Raw genomic sequence first — 15,821 nt, forward strand, 5'->3', positions numbered from 1 at the left:
CAACGACAGTCACACCCTGGCCTAACCAAAATAGAGAATAAAAGCCTCTCTATGGCCAGGGCATGACAGTTGTCTTACTGTAATGAATCAAAGTGATGTCTTCTCCTTTCAAAACAGGACAATAGCCAGGGGGATAGTATGTTGCCTACATCTATGGTGAAAAGATGTGCACATTAGCAAGGACTCTATTGTGAATCTGTTTGTTAGATTCTTAACTTGCCTAACCTTGTTGAAACATTCAGTGTCAGTGTCAGGAGCTTAACTGCAATGAATATGATCAGGCGGTGATCTCACATTTTCTGCATAACTATCATCTCCAGCAGCAAATTTTTACAACTGAACCATGGAAGTAATTGCAGCCTGACAGTCTCACTTCACACACTCATACATAAACAGATGTAAGGTCTTAAGTTGATCACTCTTTTGTTGCTGAGCACAGCAGGAAATGCAAACTTGTAGTCTATTCAAGGTTTAAAAAGGCTTCTGAAGTTTGTCATTTCCACTTTAAAATGACAGACTTGATTTGCCCTAATGAAAAATGTATCAACCCTTTCCAAAAAAAATCCATTAATTATAATCAACATAATAATTCACATTTCCTGTTTCTGCAGGATTCTTTTCCTGCTGTAGCAAACTGTCTCAAAATAAAATCCTACATCTGTAGCAAGCAGTGTAATTTCCTTTCTTTCACTAACAGTAAATATGCTGCATTAGGATTATCTGTACACCCTGTCCATAGGCAATCAACATGGCAATGAGGACATTATTAATTTAGTGATTGACCCATTTCCAAATGGGATCATGTCCATTAGAACGGACCATCAAACTGCCTTCTCTTTGATGTATGACTACATGAGACAAGAGACTGGCTGCACTACTAATGCACTAATCACAACGCAGCACATGTTGTAGATTTGAGCCTCAGATCGCTTAAGGCTGCTGCCATTGTATTTTTTGGATAGAGCTTCGAAGCTTTTACAGTACACCACACATGGCCCTGTACTCCACACATAGTCCATGCAAAACATTTAGGGAATTCTTCAACAATGGATTAATGAAACAAATAATTTTACTTTAATTGGAATTTTACTTTAATTGGTCATTCATTGTGGGGTCCAAGCAGCTTGGATACCTCCAGTAAAATGCATTGAACCATAGCGACTATGTAGTTTCTACATTCACAACATGGGATGACTAGTTAACACTGGGCTTGATGACATTTGGGAAGCTGTTTGGGGAAATTTCCATGTGTACTGTAATACCCATGCACTTTGGAAATGTATTAAATCCAATAATTCATAGTGTCAATAAACTGTAACGCTCCACATTCTACTTTCACATTCTTATTTAGCTTCAGAACCTTTTTCCTATTAACAGCCATGGTATTGGCAGTCCCCAGCCCCAGCCCCAGTCCACATATTACTGGATTATTACTTCCTTTGCAGTGCTTTGTTTCTGGGCTAGAAATGCCCAGAGGGGTTAGTGCTATAAGCTGTTGAAGTCGATTACCAGCTTACATTGACCTCACCTTATCAATGTGGCAACCTCTGGAGCTGCATGTGCTTTGCTTTGTCTCCAGTGAAAACACTGCACCTCATTTTCTTCGGAACAAAAGATAAATGTGTGGGAACTACAAACAGAACAGAAGAACTGACATTTTCTAATGAGCATTTTTTTCCTCACCAGCATCCTTTCTCAGTCCTCGGACTTCAATGTAATATCCCTGCCAAAATTCCTGAGTGGTTTCAAAAGACTAATAGGCTGTGAAAGAGAATATGTCGTGTTGACCGCCTGATTATTGGACAGACACTGTTTCCTCTCATGGGGTATTCTACAACAGTCACTTTACTATTGAAATAATCCCAGTCCATACAATGTTCTAGTTGCAGGTTGACAAATCCCTCCAAACCCTTCTGTACCAGCTGTTAAAATAGTGGAATCAGGACAAAAGTTCTCTCTAAGTATTTCTCATTCCTACACCCGTGGGTTCCAGAACAGTAAACGACTAGCTACTGAGAGGTTCCAGAACAGTAAACCACCAGCTACTGAGAGGTTCCAGAACAGTAAACCACCAGCTACTGAGAGGTTCTAGAACAGTAAGCCACCACCTACTGAGAGGTTCCAGAACAGTAAACCACCACCTACTGAGAGGTTCCAGAACAGTAAACCACCAGCTACTGAGAAGATCCAGAACAGTAAACCACCACCTACTGAGAGGTTCCAGAACAGTAAACCACCAGCTACTGAGAGGTTCCAGAACAGTAAACCACCACCTACTGAGAGGTTCCAGAACAGTAAACCACCAGCTACTGAGAGGTTCCAGAACAGTAAACCACCAGCTACTGAGAGGTTCTAGAACAGTAAGCCACCACCTACTGAGAGGTTCCAGAACAGTAAACCACCAGCTACTGAGAGGTTCCAGAACAGTAAACCACCACCTACTGAGAGGTTCCAGAACAGTAAACCACCAGCTACTGAGAGGTTCCAGAACAGTAAACCACCAGCTACTGAGAGGTTCCAGAACAGTAAACCACCAGCTACTGAGAGGTTCCAGAACAGTAAACCACCACCTACTGAGAGGTTCTAGAACAGTAAACCACCAGCTACTGAGAGGTTCCAGAACAGTAAACCACCACCTACTAAGAGGTTCTAGAACAGTAAGCCACCACCTACTGAGAGGTTCTAGAACAGTAAGCCACCACCTACAGAAAGGTTCCAGAACAGTAAACCACCAGCTACTGAGAGGTTCTAAAACAGTAAACCACCACCTACTGAGAGGTTCCAGAACAGTAAACCACCACCTACTGAGAGGTTCTAGAACAGTAAGCCACCACCTACTGAGAGGTTCCAGAACAGTAAACCACCACCTACTGAGAGGTTCCAGAACAGTAAACCGCCCATACTGAGAGGTTCTAAAACAGTAAGCCACCACCTATTGAGAGGTTCCAGAACAGTAAACCACCAGCTACTGAGAGGTTCTAGAACAGTAAGCCACCACCTACTGAGAAGAACTATGTCATACAGACCAGGAAGAATCCTAGAGTTTGGTAAGGTTCATCTCTGGGGGACACACTTCTCTAATATTTTCCCATGTTCCTATAATGAATCAGTCAGATGATAATTGCTGCTGGTCTCCCTGCAGTTTCCTTTCACTCTCAAAATATGACCAATTTGCCCGTCACCTAAATGAAATATATGACAGGATTTTTCATTCTTGAAGGAGACAAGAACACCAACGGAGAGGAATAATTGTGTACCTCATGGGGCACTTCTAGTGTAATAATCTGGAGACTTCCATGAAACTTGGCTATGGGAAATAATTAACAAATTACATTCAACAAGGGAAGCCAAGCTCAATTGATTGGTAATATATTCTTGTTCAGTTCAGCAAGGATGGATTTGTCTTCCTGACATTGCTGAATGATTCTCCCACCCCGCAATGTCAAAAAGACAATTACTGCTATGAGTGAAATTAAGCTCTGTGAGAGGTTACACTAATAGTCTACCAAGAGTTCTCTTCTTGTTTCAGTATTGCAGCCTTTGCAATACCCATGAGCATTCTGGTATGAGATGTATTCTTACCAGTACTTAATATCCCCACTGGACACAGGTGTCACACACAGTTTTGATTCATATTGGAATCATGAATTTGGTGCTGAAGTGCAGTGCAATGTGCACAGGAATTGTGTGCTGGTTTTTCCACTGACCTGACCTACTGCAAATGATACAGTCAATAAATTGAGAATAAGTTCCGGGGATCCTCCAATGGGAGTCTGAAAGCATCCGAGACTGTTTTGTATTCTGATATTTGATGTTTGTTTTAAATTCCAATGTAGATGTTGGTTGAAGGCTGTACATGTGTGCGAGGCATACCACAGCTCTGACATCAAACCGCAGACAACCACACGACTAGGGAACATTGTGGAAACACTGTGAGAGGGAGGCTTTTCTTAAGCCAAGGAAGCTCCTCATCGTAATTCTCTGTACTGAGTGCTGCTGGAGTCCCTTGTAGACAGGACAGAGAATATGGCCGTCAGAAGTGATAACGCCATGCTCCCTGGGGAATGGCACAGGGAGCTACTGTATGAACCACATGATGGAAATTGCCACTGCTGCTGTGTGAGGGTTGAAGGGGGCTTCTACTTTTCAACCGTATCTGTCCCTAAACAGAAATATAAATGTAGGAGAAGGAAAAACAATGTTTTCTGTGCTTCTGCCTCTGCGTTGCTTGCTCTTTGGGGTTTTAGGCTAGGTATCTATCTGTAAAGCACATTGTATCTACTGCTGATGTAAAAATGGCTTTTAAAAAATGAATGTGATTTATTTATGTTTTCATTCTAGACAGATCAGAAAATGTATCGTAGCCATAGCAGGGGCCCCAAAGCCACTCAAGTAAGGTAAACAATAAACCAGTATTATCTAACAACTTAGTAACAGCCCTGGTCAATAACAACACTGGCATGGTTCACTCATGTTTCTCACTCACAGTATTCTAATCATACTAGGGAGATGTTGAACAGACAGACTCCTGACTAAAAACAAACAACGTTTATGAGAAATGTGACTTATAAGACTAAAACAAAATCAAATCAATCTGCCTGCATAGGGGTTCCCATGTTAATTAACTATCTTAGTTTGGACTATTACTCCCATAGAGATCCTGTTATATTACTAGAGGGGACATGTCATAAACCCTCAAAGATCCACAATAGGCTCAAAAAAGCAGCCATCTTGGTCAGGGAGAAATCCAAAACAAGTTCCATTGGAATGAATGGCAGTAGAGGAATAGGGTATTCATTTCCTGCTTTTACTTATACAAGAAAATAAAAGTAAGGCATGTGATGTATCATACATTTTGTAATTGAATTCTAATCAACCTAAACTACTGTCATATAACTATAAATGCAGTACATACAGGTTTTATAAACTGTTGAGTGTTATTATATGATAACAATCAAATAAAATATTGATTTTGTCACATGGGTCGAATACAACTGGTGTTGACTTTACCTTAAAATGCTTGCTTACGAGCCCTTCCCCACAATGCATAGTTTAGAAATAGAACTAAAATAGTAACAACAGGATAGATAATAATAAGATATTTAAGGTAGATATGTACATGAAGGCAGGGTAAAGTGACTAGGCATCAGGATAGATAATACTAAGGTATTTAAGGTAGATATGTACATGAAGGCAGGGTAAAGTGACTAGGCATCAGGATAGATAATACTAAGGTATTTAAGGTAGATATGTACATGAAGGCAGGGTAAAGTGACTAGGCATCAGGATAGATAATAATAATGTATTTAAGGTAGATATGTACATGAAGGCAGGGTAAAGTGACTAGGCATCAGGATAGATAATAATAAGGTATTTAAGGTAGATATGTACATGAAGGCAGGGTAAAGTGACTAGGCATCAGGATAGATAATAATAAGGTATTTAAGGTAGATATGTACATGAAGGCAGGGTAAAGTGACTAGGCATCAGGATAGATAATAATAAGGTATTTAAGGTAGATATGTACATGAAGGCAGGAAAAAGTGACTAGGCATCAGGATAGATAATAATAAGAGTAAAGTAAAGATCAGAGCAGCAGCAGCAAATGATGAGTGTAAAAGTAATGTAGTCAAGTGAGTGTGCAAGATAGAGTCAGTGCAGATAGTTGGGTATCTTTATTTGACTATTTTGCAGTCTTTATTTTACTAGGCAAGTCAGTTAAGAACAAATTCTTATTTTCAATGATGGCCTAGGAACAGTGGGTTAACTGCCTGTTCAGGGGCAGAATGACAAATTTGTACCTTGTCAGCTTGGGGATATGAACTTGCAACCTTTCGGTTACTAGTCCAACACTCTAACCACTAGGCTACCCTGCCGCTTGAGGGAGGAACTTGAAGCTCTCGACCTGCTCCACAACAGCCACGTTGATGTGGATGGGGGAGTGATCACCCCTCTTTCTCTTATAGTCCACGATCAGTTCATTGGTCTTACTGATGTTGAGGAAGAGGTTGTTGTCCTCTGCTAAGACTGTGATCAAGCCTACCACCGTTGTCATTTTGTCCTTTTTTATTAGGATCCACATTAGCTAAAGCCAAGCAAGCTAATCTTCCTGGGGTCCAACACAATTAACACGATATTACTAACAACCACTAATCAAGACTTTGCAAACATTCAACAAGTAGACAATACAGACAATTAAAATACCTGACAGGAAACACATTTATTCGCTGCACCGGCAAGATAGAACAGACGAGGAGGGGCGGTCTGTGCATATTTGTAAACAACAGCTGCTCCACGAAATCTAAGGAAGTCTCTAGATTTTGCTCGCATGAAGTAGAGTATCTTCTGATAAATTGCAGACCACACTACTTGCCTAGAGAGTTTTCAGCTATACTTTTCGTGGCTGTTTATTTACCACCACAAACAGATGCTGGCACTAAGACCGGACTCAGTCAGCTGTATAATGAAATAAGCAAACAGGAAACCACTCACCCAGAGGCGGCGCTCCTAGTGGCCAGAGACTTTAATGCAGGGAAACATAAATCAGTTCTACATCATTTCTATCAACATGTTAAATGTGCTACCAGAGAGAAAAAAATTCTAGATCACCTGTACTACACACACAGACACATACAAAGCTCTCCCTCGCCCTCCAATTGGTAAATCCGACCACAATTCTATCCTCCTGATTCCTGCTTACAAGCAAAAATTAAAGCAGGAATCACCAGTGACTCGGTCTATAAAAAAGTGGTCAGATGATGCAGATACGAAACTACAGGACTGACATGCTATCACAGACTGGAACATGTTCTGGGATTCTTCCGATGGCTTTGAGGAGTACACCACGTCAATCACTAGCTTTATCAATAAGTGCATCGAGGACGTCGTCCCCACAGTGACTGTACGTATATACCCCAACCAGAAGCCATGGATTACAGGCAACATTCTCACTGACCTAAAGGGTAGAGCTGTCGCTTTCAAGGTGAGGGACTCTAACCCGGAAGCTTATAAGAAATCCTGCTATGCCCTCCGACGAACCATCAAACAGGCAAAGAGTCAATACAGGGCTGAGATTGAATCGTACTACACCGGCTCCCATGCTCGTTTTATGTGGCAGGGCTTGCTAACTATTACAGACTACAAAGGAAATCACAGCCGCAAGCTGCCCAGTGCCACAAGCCTATCAGACGAGCTAAATCACTTCTATGCTCGCTTCGAGGCAAGCAACACTGAGGCATGCAAGAGAGCATCAGCTGTTCCAGACGACTGTGTGATCACGCTCTCTGTAGCCGACATGAGTAAGACCTTTAAACAGGTCAACATTCACAAGGCTGCGGGGCCAGACGGATTACCAGGATGTTTGCTCCGGGCATGTACTGACCAACTGGCAGGTGTCTTCACTGACATGTTCAACATGTCCCTGATTGAGTCTGTAATATCAACATCTTTCAAGTAGACCACCATAGTCCCTGTGCCCAAGAACTCGAAGGCAACCTGCCTAAATGACTACAGACCCGTAGCACTCACGTTCGTAGCCATGAAGTGTTTTGATTATCCCAGAAACCCTAGACCCACTCCAATTTGCATATTTATTTTTATATTTTTTTATTTTACCTTTATTTAACCAGGTAGGCAAGTTGAGAGCATACCGCCCAAACAGATCCACAGATGATGCAATCTCTATTGCACTCCACACGGCCCTTTCCCACCTGGACAAAAGGAACACCTATGTGAGAATGCTATTCATTCACTACAGCTCAGCGTTCAACACCATTGTACCCTCATAGCTCATCACTAAGCTAAGGATCCTGGGACTAAACACCTACCTCTGCAACTGGATCCTGGACTTCCTGACGGGCCGCCCCCAGGTGGTGAGGGTAGGTAGCAACACATCTGCCACGCTGATCCTCAACACTGGAGCTCCCCAGGGGTGTGTGCTCAGTCCCGTCCTGTACTCCCTGTTCACCCACGACTGCATGGCCAGGCATGACTCCAAAGTTTGCTGACAACACAACAGTGGTAGGCCTGATCACCGACAATGGCGAGACAGCCTACAGTGAAGAGGTCAGAGACCTGGCCGGGTGGTGCCAGAATAACAACCTATCCCTCAACGTAACCAAGACAAAGGAGATGATTGTGAACTACAGGAAAAGGAGCACCAAGCGCACCCTCATTTTCATTGACGGGGCTGTCGTGGAGCAGGTTGAGAGCTTCAAATTCCTTGGTGTCCATATCAACAACAAACTAGAACGGTCCAAACACACCAAGACAGTCATGAAGAGGGCACAACAAAGCCTATTCCCCCTCAGGAAACTAAAAAGATTTGGCATGGGTCCTCAGATCCTCAAAAGGTTCTACAGCTGCAACATCGAGAGCATCCTGACCGGTTGCATCACTGCCGGGTACGGCAATTGCTCGGCCTCTGACCGCAAGATACAACAGAGGGTAGTGTCCACGGCCTAGTACATTACTGGGGCAAAGCTGCCTGCCATCCAGGACCTCTACACAAGGCGGTGTCAGAGGAAGGCCCTAAAAATTGTCAAAGACCCCAGCCACCCCAGTCATAGACTGTTCTCTCTACTACCACATGGCAAGTGGTACCAGAGTGTCAAGTCTAGGACAAAAAGGCTTCTCAACAGTTTTTACCCCCAAGCCATAAGATTCCTGAACAGGTAATCAAGTGGATACCCGGACTATTTGCATTGTGTGCCTCCCCCCAACCCCTCTTTTCCGCTGCTGCTACTCTCGGTTTATCATATATGCATAGTCACTTTAACTATATCTACATGTACATACTACCTCAATCAGCCCAACTAACCGGTGCCTGTATGTAGCCTCACTACTGTTATAGCCTCGCTACTGTATATAGCCTCGCTACTGTATTTTTTCACGGTCTTTTTACTGTTGTTTTATTTCCTTACTTACCTATTGGTTGGGTTGTGTTTCGGAGGACGCATGGCTTTCGACATTCGTCTCTCCCAAGCCCGTACGGGAGTTGTAGCGATGAGACAAGATAGTAACTACTGACAATTGCATACCACGAAATTGGGGAGAAAAGGGGGTCAAATGTATTTAAAAATAAATTAAATAAAAAATCTAATCAAATCAAAGTTTATTTGTATAATATAACAGGTGTAGACCTTACAGTGAAATGCTTACTTACAGGCTCTAACCAACACTGCAAAAAAGGTATTAGGTGAACCATTTTTTGCAGTGTTGGTTAGAGCCTGTAAGTAAGCATTTCACTGTAAACTGCATCCAACATGATGCCTAGTAGTTTCGTTGTTTTCACTTGACCTACATGCATTCTATTAATGAACATATTCAATTGGGGATCATCAGCAAGCATACAGTTGAAGTCGGAAGTTTACATACACTTAGGTTGGAATCATTAAAACTCGTTTTTCAACCACTCCACAAATTTCTTGTGAACAAACTATGTTTGGCAAGTCGGTTAGGACATCTACTTTGTGCATGACACGTAATTTTTCCAACAATTGTTCACAAATTATTTCACCTATAATTCACTTTATCACAATTCCAGTGGGTCAGAACTTTACATACACTAAATTGACTGTGCCTTTAAACAGGTTGGAAAATTCCCCAAAATTATGTCATGGCTTTAGAAGCTTCTGATAGGCTAATTGACATAATTTGAGTCAATTGGAGGTGTACCTGTGGATGTATTTCAAGGCCTACCTTCCAACTCAATGCCTCTTTGCTTGACATCATGAGAAAATCTAAAGAAATCAGCCATGTCCTCAGAAAAACATTTGTACACCTCCATAAGTCTGGTTCATCCTTGGGAGCAATATCCAAACGTCTGAAGGTACCACGTTCGTCTGTACAAACAGTAGTATGCAAGTATAAACACCATGGGACCACGCAGCCGTCATACCGCTCAGGAAGGAGACGCGTTCTGTCTCCTAGAGATGAACATACTTTGGTGCAAGAAGTGCAAATCAATCCCAGAACAAGGTCAAAGGACCTTGTGAAGATACTGGAGGAAACTGGTAAAAAAATATCTGTTTCCACAGTAAAACGAGTCCTATATCGACATAACATGAAAGGCTGCTCAACAAGGAAGAAGCCACTGCTCCAAAACCATCATAAAAATGCCAGACTATGGTTTGCAACTGAACATGGGGACAAAGATCGAACTTTTTGGAGAAATGTCCTCTGGTCAGATTAAACAAAAATAGAGCTTTAGAGATTTACTTAACAGAGGCAGCAAGCTTATAGGACGAACAATGAATGCAGAATTGTATTCTTAGGTAGTGGAATAACCTTTGACTCTTTCCAGACTTCTAGGCACACCCCATACATCAAGCACTTATAAAAAAAAAATAGATTTGGGTAGATATTTGGTTAGCTGTAACTCCAAGCAATTTGGCCTCAAGATTATTGCACCAGGTGACTTATCATCTGAAAGAGACAGCAGCATCCTCTCTATCTCATCCCTTTCTACTTGATGAAATTCAAACATGCATTGCCTCTCCTTCATTGACACAATATTTTATAAGGGTACAGTGGCTAGTGAAAGTATTCACCCCTTTGGCATTTTTCCTATTTTGTTGCCTTAAAACCTGGAATTAAAATGGATTTACACAACATGTCTACCACTTTGCAGATGCAAAATATTGTTTATAGAATCCCTTCTTCTTTCCTTTGTTTAGCTTGGTCACATTTACAATAGCTTTGCTTATCAAACAGAGTGCCAGATTTATCTGGAAGTTTTGGGGCATTTTATATTGTTGAATCATTACATTACTCAGCTCATCATCAATCCATTGTGTCATCAGCACACTTGATGATGGTGTTGGAGTCCTGTGTGGCCACACAGTCGTGGAGTGAACAGGGAGTACAGGACGGGACTAAGCACACACCCCTGCGGGGCCCCCGGGTGAGGGTCAGCGTTACGGTGTTGTTGTCTACCCTCACCGCCTGGGGCTGGCCCGTCAGGAAGTCCAGGATCCAGTTGCAGAGAGAGGGGTTCAGTCCCAGGGTCCCTGGCTTGGTGATGAGTTTGGAGGGGACTACGATCTTAAACGCTGAGTTGTAGTCTATGAACAAAATTCTCACATAGTTTGTTTCCCCTCTTGTCCAGGTGGGAGAGGGCAGTGTGAAGTGCAATTGAGATTGCATCATCTGTGGATCTGTTGGGGCGGTATGTGAATTGGAGTGGATTTAGGGTGTCTGATAAGAGGGTGTTGATGTGTGTCATGACCATCCTTTGAAAGCACTTCGTAATTACAGATGCGCTACAGGTTAATAGTCATAGTTAATAGTTAATAGGCAGCTTACTTTGAAGCTTTTCAGAACTGGGACAATGCTGAACACCTTGAAACATGTTGGGATTACAGACTGGGACAAATACAGATTGAAAATGTTTGTTTAAACTTTTTACTCACATCGGCCATGGAGAGTGAGATCACACAGTCACCTGGAAAAACAGGGGCTTTCACGCAAGGCACAGTGTTATATTCCTCGAAGTGAGCATGAAAGGCATTTAGCTCGTTTGGAGTTCTGCATCGCTGGGCAACTCATGGCTGTTTTTCCCTTTGTAGTCTGTTATCGTCTGTAAGTCCTGCCACAAACGACAAGTGTCGAAGTCAGTGTAGTAGGATTCCACCTTACTCCTATGTTGTCCTTTTGCATGTTTTATGTCTTGTCGGAGGTCGTAGCAGGCTTTCTTGTATGCGTCCATGTCCGTGACCCATTCTTTGTAAGTGGTAGCTCTACTGTAGTATGCTATATACCAGCATGTACTAGCAAAACAGCCTCGCATCTGCTTCATTCAGTTAAATAAAGGTTAAATTATGAAAATAAAACCACTTCTGTATTGTGCGCATCACAGGTACTTTTTGAGCTTTTGTTTGTAAACAAGAATGGAGTCATGGTCAGATTTGCCGAAGTGAGGATGAGGGAGGGCCTTGTATGCATTTCTGTAGGTAGAATAAAAGTGGTCTAGTCTAGAGTTTTAGAGCTCCTAGTGGCGCAGGAGATGTGTTGTTAGAAGTGATGTAAGAGAGTTTTAAGTCTCCCCAGGTTATGGCCCCTTACAGTTCATTGACAGCCAGAATGGTGTTGGTTTGGTGAGGGATGTAGACAGCCATGATAATTAATTACTCTCTTGGTAGATAAAAGGGTCTGCAGTTTACCATGAGGTATTCTATATCAGGTGAACAAAAGCTTGAGATTTCCTTCACACTTGAAGCAGCACACCAGTTGTTACTGATGAAAAAATACACTCCACATCCTTTCGACTTCTCCAAAGCCGGTGTACATTCATGCCGCTGCATTGAGAATCCACAGAGTACTATGTGCATGGCAACATTATCTAGCCAGTAACATTATCTAGCCAATATGGCAGCTTTTCAAGTCTCTCTGATAGAAGACTCTCGAACGAAGCACATCCATCTTATTCTCAAGTGTCTGGACATTTGCCAATAGAACAGAGGGGAGCACCATTCGATTTTCTCTTCGCCTCTTAACCAGGACTCCACCTCGTCTCCTGTGTCTAAGCATGTGTCATTTTGGTAGCTCATGGAACATAGGAATATGGTCCGGTATGAACAGTGGAACATCTTAGTCAGAAGTTGGAGTCGTATTTGAAGTGGACATCTAGGTTAGTAACTGTCGATCTGATGTCCAAAAGTGCTTGGAGGTCATGTGTGATAATAGCATAAACTTTCTGTACAGAAAAGGTAAAGATAAACACGATAAAAGTCACTATATGTACAAATGACCTCTAACCTGTAGCCCCGCACACTGATTCAGTACCGGCACCCACTGTATATAGCCTCGTTACAAGACAGGAACAGCGCCAGCACACGGGTAACACGGACATATGACAAACAATGCAGCAGCAGGGAACAGAGCTGGGGAACTGACAAATATAGGGTAATAAATTATTATTAGGTAATAAACAGGTGATTGAGTGAGTCCAGGTGAGTCCAATATTGCTGAAGAGCGTGACGAGGGAAGGCAGGTGTGCGTAGATGATGGTGGCAGGAGTGCATAATGCAGGACAGCCTGTCGCCCTCGAGCGCCAGGGGAAGTGCAGGAGCAGGCGTGACAGAAACACATCAAAGCAAAATAAATGCTGTTTGTAAAATCCCTTCACACTAGAAATCAGGCCCAGTGACTCTAAACGTAAGCTTGGATCTGGCTGCTTTTTTTCACAATATCATGTGCTATATGGGATTAAGTATGTACAAGTTATTGATAACTAAACAGAGAACACATGACTCACATGGAGTTGTCAACATGTCTCTGAGTTTTCTGCGCCTTGGAATGAGTGGTTTTATTGGCTATAAATAGCTAAAGTCATCCCTGCATGGTTTATTTTATGAAACATCAAAGCTTAATAGGAAATCAAGGTCACACTTCATTTGGATAGTAGATTCTCTACAGATGGTCACACTTTCAAAAAACTATTTGTTCATAAGCAACTGCTAGCTAAGGTTACAGTTAGGGTAAGGTTAAGAATAAGGGTTAGGGTAAAGGTTAGAGTTAGAGCTATGGTTAGGGTTAAGTTTAGGTTTAGGATAGGGGCTATGGTTAGGGTTAAGTTTAGGTTTAGGTTTAGGATAAGGGTTATGTTTAGGGCTAGGGTTAGGGTTAAGTTTAGGTTTAGGATCAGGGTTATGGTTAGGGTTAAGTTTAGGTTTAGGTTTAGGATAAGGGTTATGTTTAGGGCTAGGGTTAGGGTTAAGTTTAGGTTTAGGATAAGGGTTATGGTTATGGTTAGGGCTAGGGTTAGGGTTAGTAGATAGATTAAATGTTACCGATAGTATGTAGATTGTCTGTAGTGCATCTACAGATGGACTTTCCAAATAAAGTGTTTCCCAGTAACTACATACCACTAATGCACTTTTCCCAGACAGAGAACTTTCCCGCATAAGGACTGACCAACGCACACCACTATTAAGCTGATACAGATGGCCATAAGGAAATTAAAGGGTTTCTGGTTGTAGCAAGAAAGTATTTTTTAATTTTTAATTTTGTATTGTTTTTTACCCCTTTTCTCCCCAATTTCGTGGTATCCAATTGTTTAGTAGCTACTATCTTGTCTCATCGCTACAACTCCTGTACGGGCTCAGGACAGACGAAGGTTAAAAGTCATGCGTCCTCCGATACACAACCCAACCAAGCCGCACTGCTTCTTAACACAGCGCCATCCAACCCGGAAGCCAGCCGCACCAATGTGTCTGAGGAAACACTGTGCACCTGGCAACCTTGGTTAGCGCGCACTGCGCCCGGCCCGCCACAGGAGTCGCTGGTGCGCGATGAGACAAGGATTTCCCTACCGGCCAAACCCTCCCTAACCCGGACGACGCTAGGCCAATTGTGCGTCGCCCCTTTCTTGTTTGTAGAAAATTAGCAAGTGTGAGGATGAGACCAGTGTTGGCCCCCCCCAAAAAAAGTGACCACATTTCAAGAAGAAAATCAATGTTTTCCAACTGGAGCTGTGAAATTTTTCTGGAAATTATTTCTTATCCTTAGAACTGAAGATAGCTATGCTTGTCACTGGCAGTACAGAAAGATGTGAAAACCATTTCCTCTGCTGTTTACTTTGTGAAATGTGCACTTTTGAGACTTAATGTTTTATGTCCAGTACATTGGAGTGGAACACATTTCTCCAATGAGATAGATTTTTCCAGAGCCTTTCAGCTTGGCAACGCTTATCTTGATGTATTCATTTAGAGCGACGAGTCGCGACACTGTCAACACAGAACCAGGAAGTATGTTTTTTAATCTATCAATGTCAGAGGCCAGAGGGATTACTGTGAACTGTGGCTCCCCCACATCGTCCTGGCGCTTATCTCCCATCCACTCAGGGCGCCGTCCAACTCTTTGGCAGCAGCAGTACGGGAAGTCTATAACCTAGCTCAGGTGTTCTGTCTTGATGGGTACACACACACACACACACACACACACACACACACACACACATGCACGCACGCACGCACGCACACACACACACACACACACACACACACACACACACACACACACACACACACACACACACACACACACACACACACACACACACACACACACACACACACACACACAGTCACACACACACACACACACACACACACACACACAGACAGAAAAAAGAGGAGTACTCTTCTCTCAGCTGGTTGATTGTCAGTGCCATTATGTCCTCCAAGGACTCCCTACTCACGCAATTCACTCTATTAACAAGGGGTTTTGGTTCCTGTTTTCCTCTTTGATGTGTCACACTCTGATGTGGACTTGTTTTAATATGTGTGACAGGATCCACTTATCTGCCACAAGAAGGGGATAGACTTATTTCCCAGATTAATGGAACTCCCTCCTCCTCCCACAATGGCCTTCCTCTCTCAGCTGTGTTCCAGAGAAGACATCTTAGGCAGTAAAGTGGAGATGGAGTTTATAGCTAACACATCATCACAGAAGAGATTATTAATCTATCTATACATGTGTCACACCACGTGGATGAGAACACCAAGCACGACCCACTGACGGGGCCACGACCCACTGACGGGGCCACGACACACTGATGCCTCCTCCATTGCTATTATGATCTGTTTTTGTCACTTAATATTCTGATTAAAATGAATTACATGCCCAACTTTGTTTCTAATGGGAATGACTGAGCCACGGACCAAAGGGATGAGAAATTCCTTGTGGAAGTCTAAGCTATTTCTCTCCCCCTTTCTATGAAAAATACTCTGGGGAAACAAATGTACTCAAATCTCACTTTTGGCAAAAATAGATCACTGTTTCCTTCTCCAACTATGGTAAGTCTATCTACAGTACAAAGA

This window comes from Oncorhynchus kisutch, linkage group LG25 (assembly GCF_002021735.2).
Source record: "Oncorhynchus kisutch isolate 150728-3 linkage group LG25, Okis_V2, whole genome shotgun sequence".
In the NCBI taxonomy this organism is placed as follows: Eukaryota; Metazoa; Chordata; class Actinopteri; order Salmoniformes; family Salmonidae; genus Oncorhynchus; species Oncorhynchus kisutch.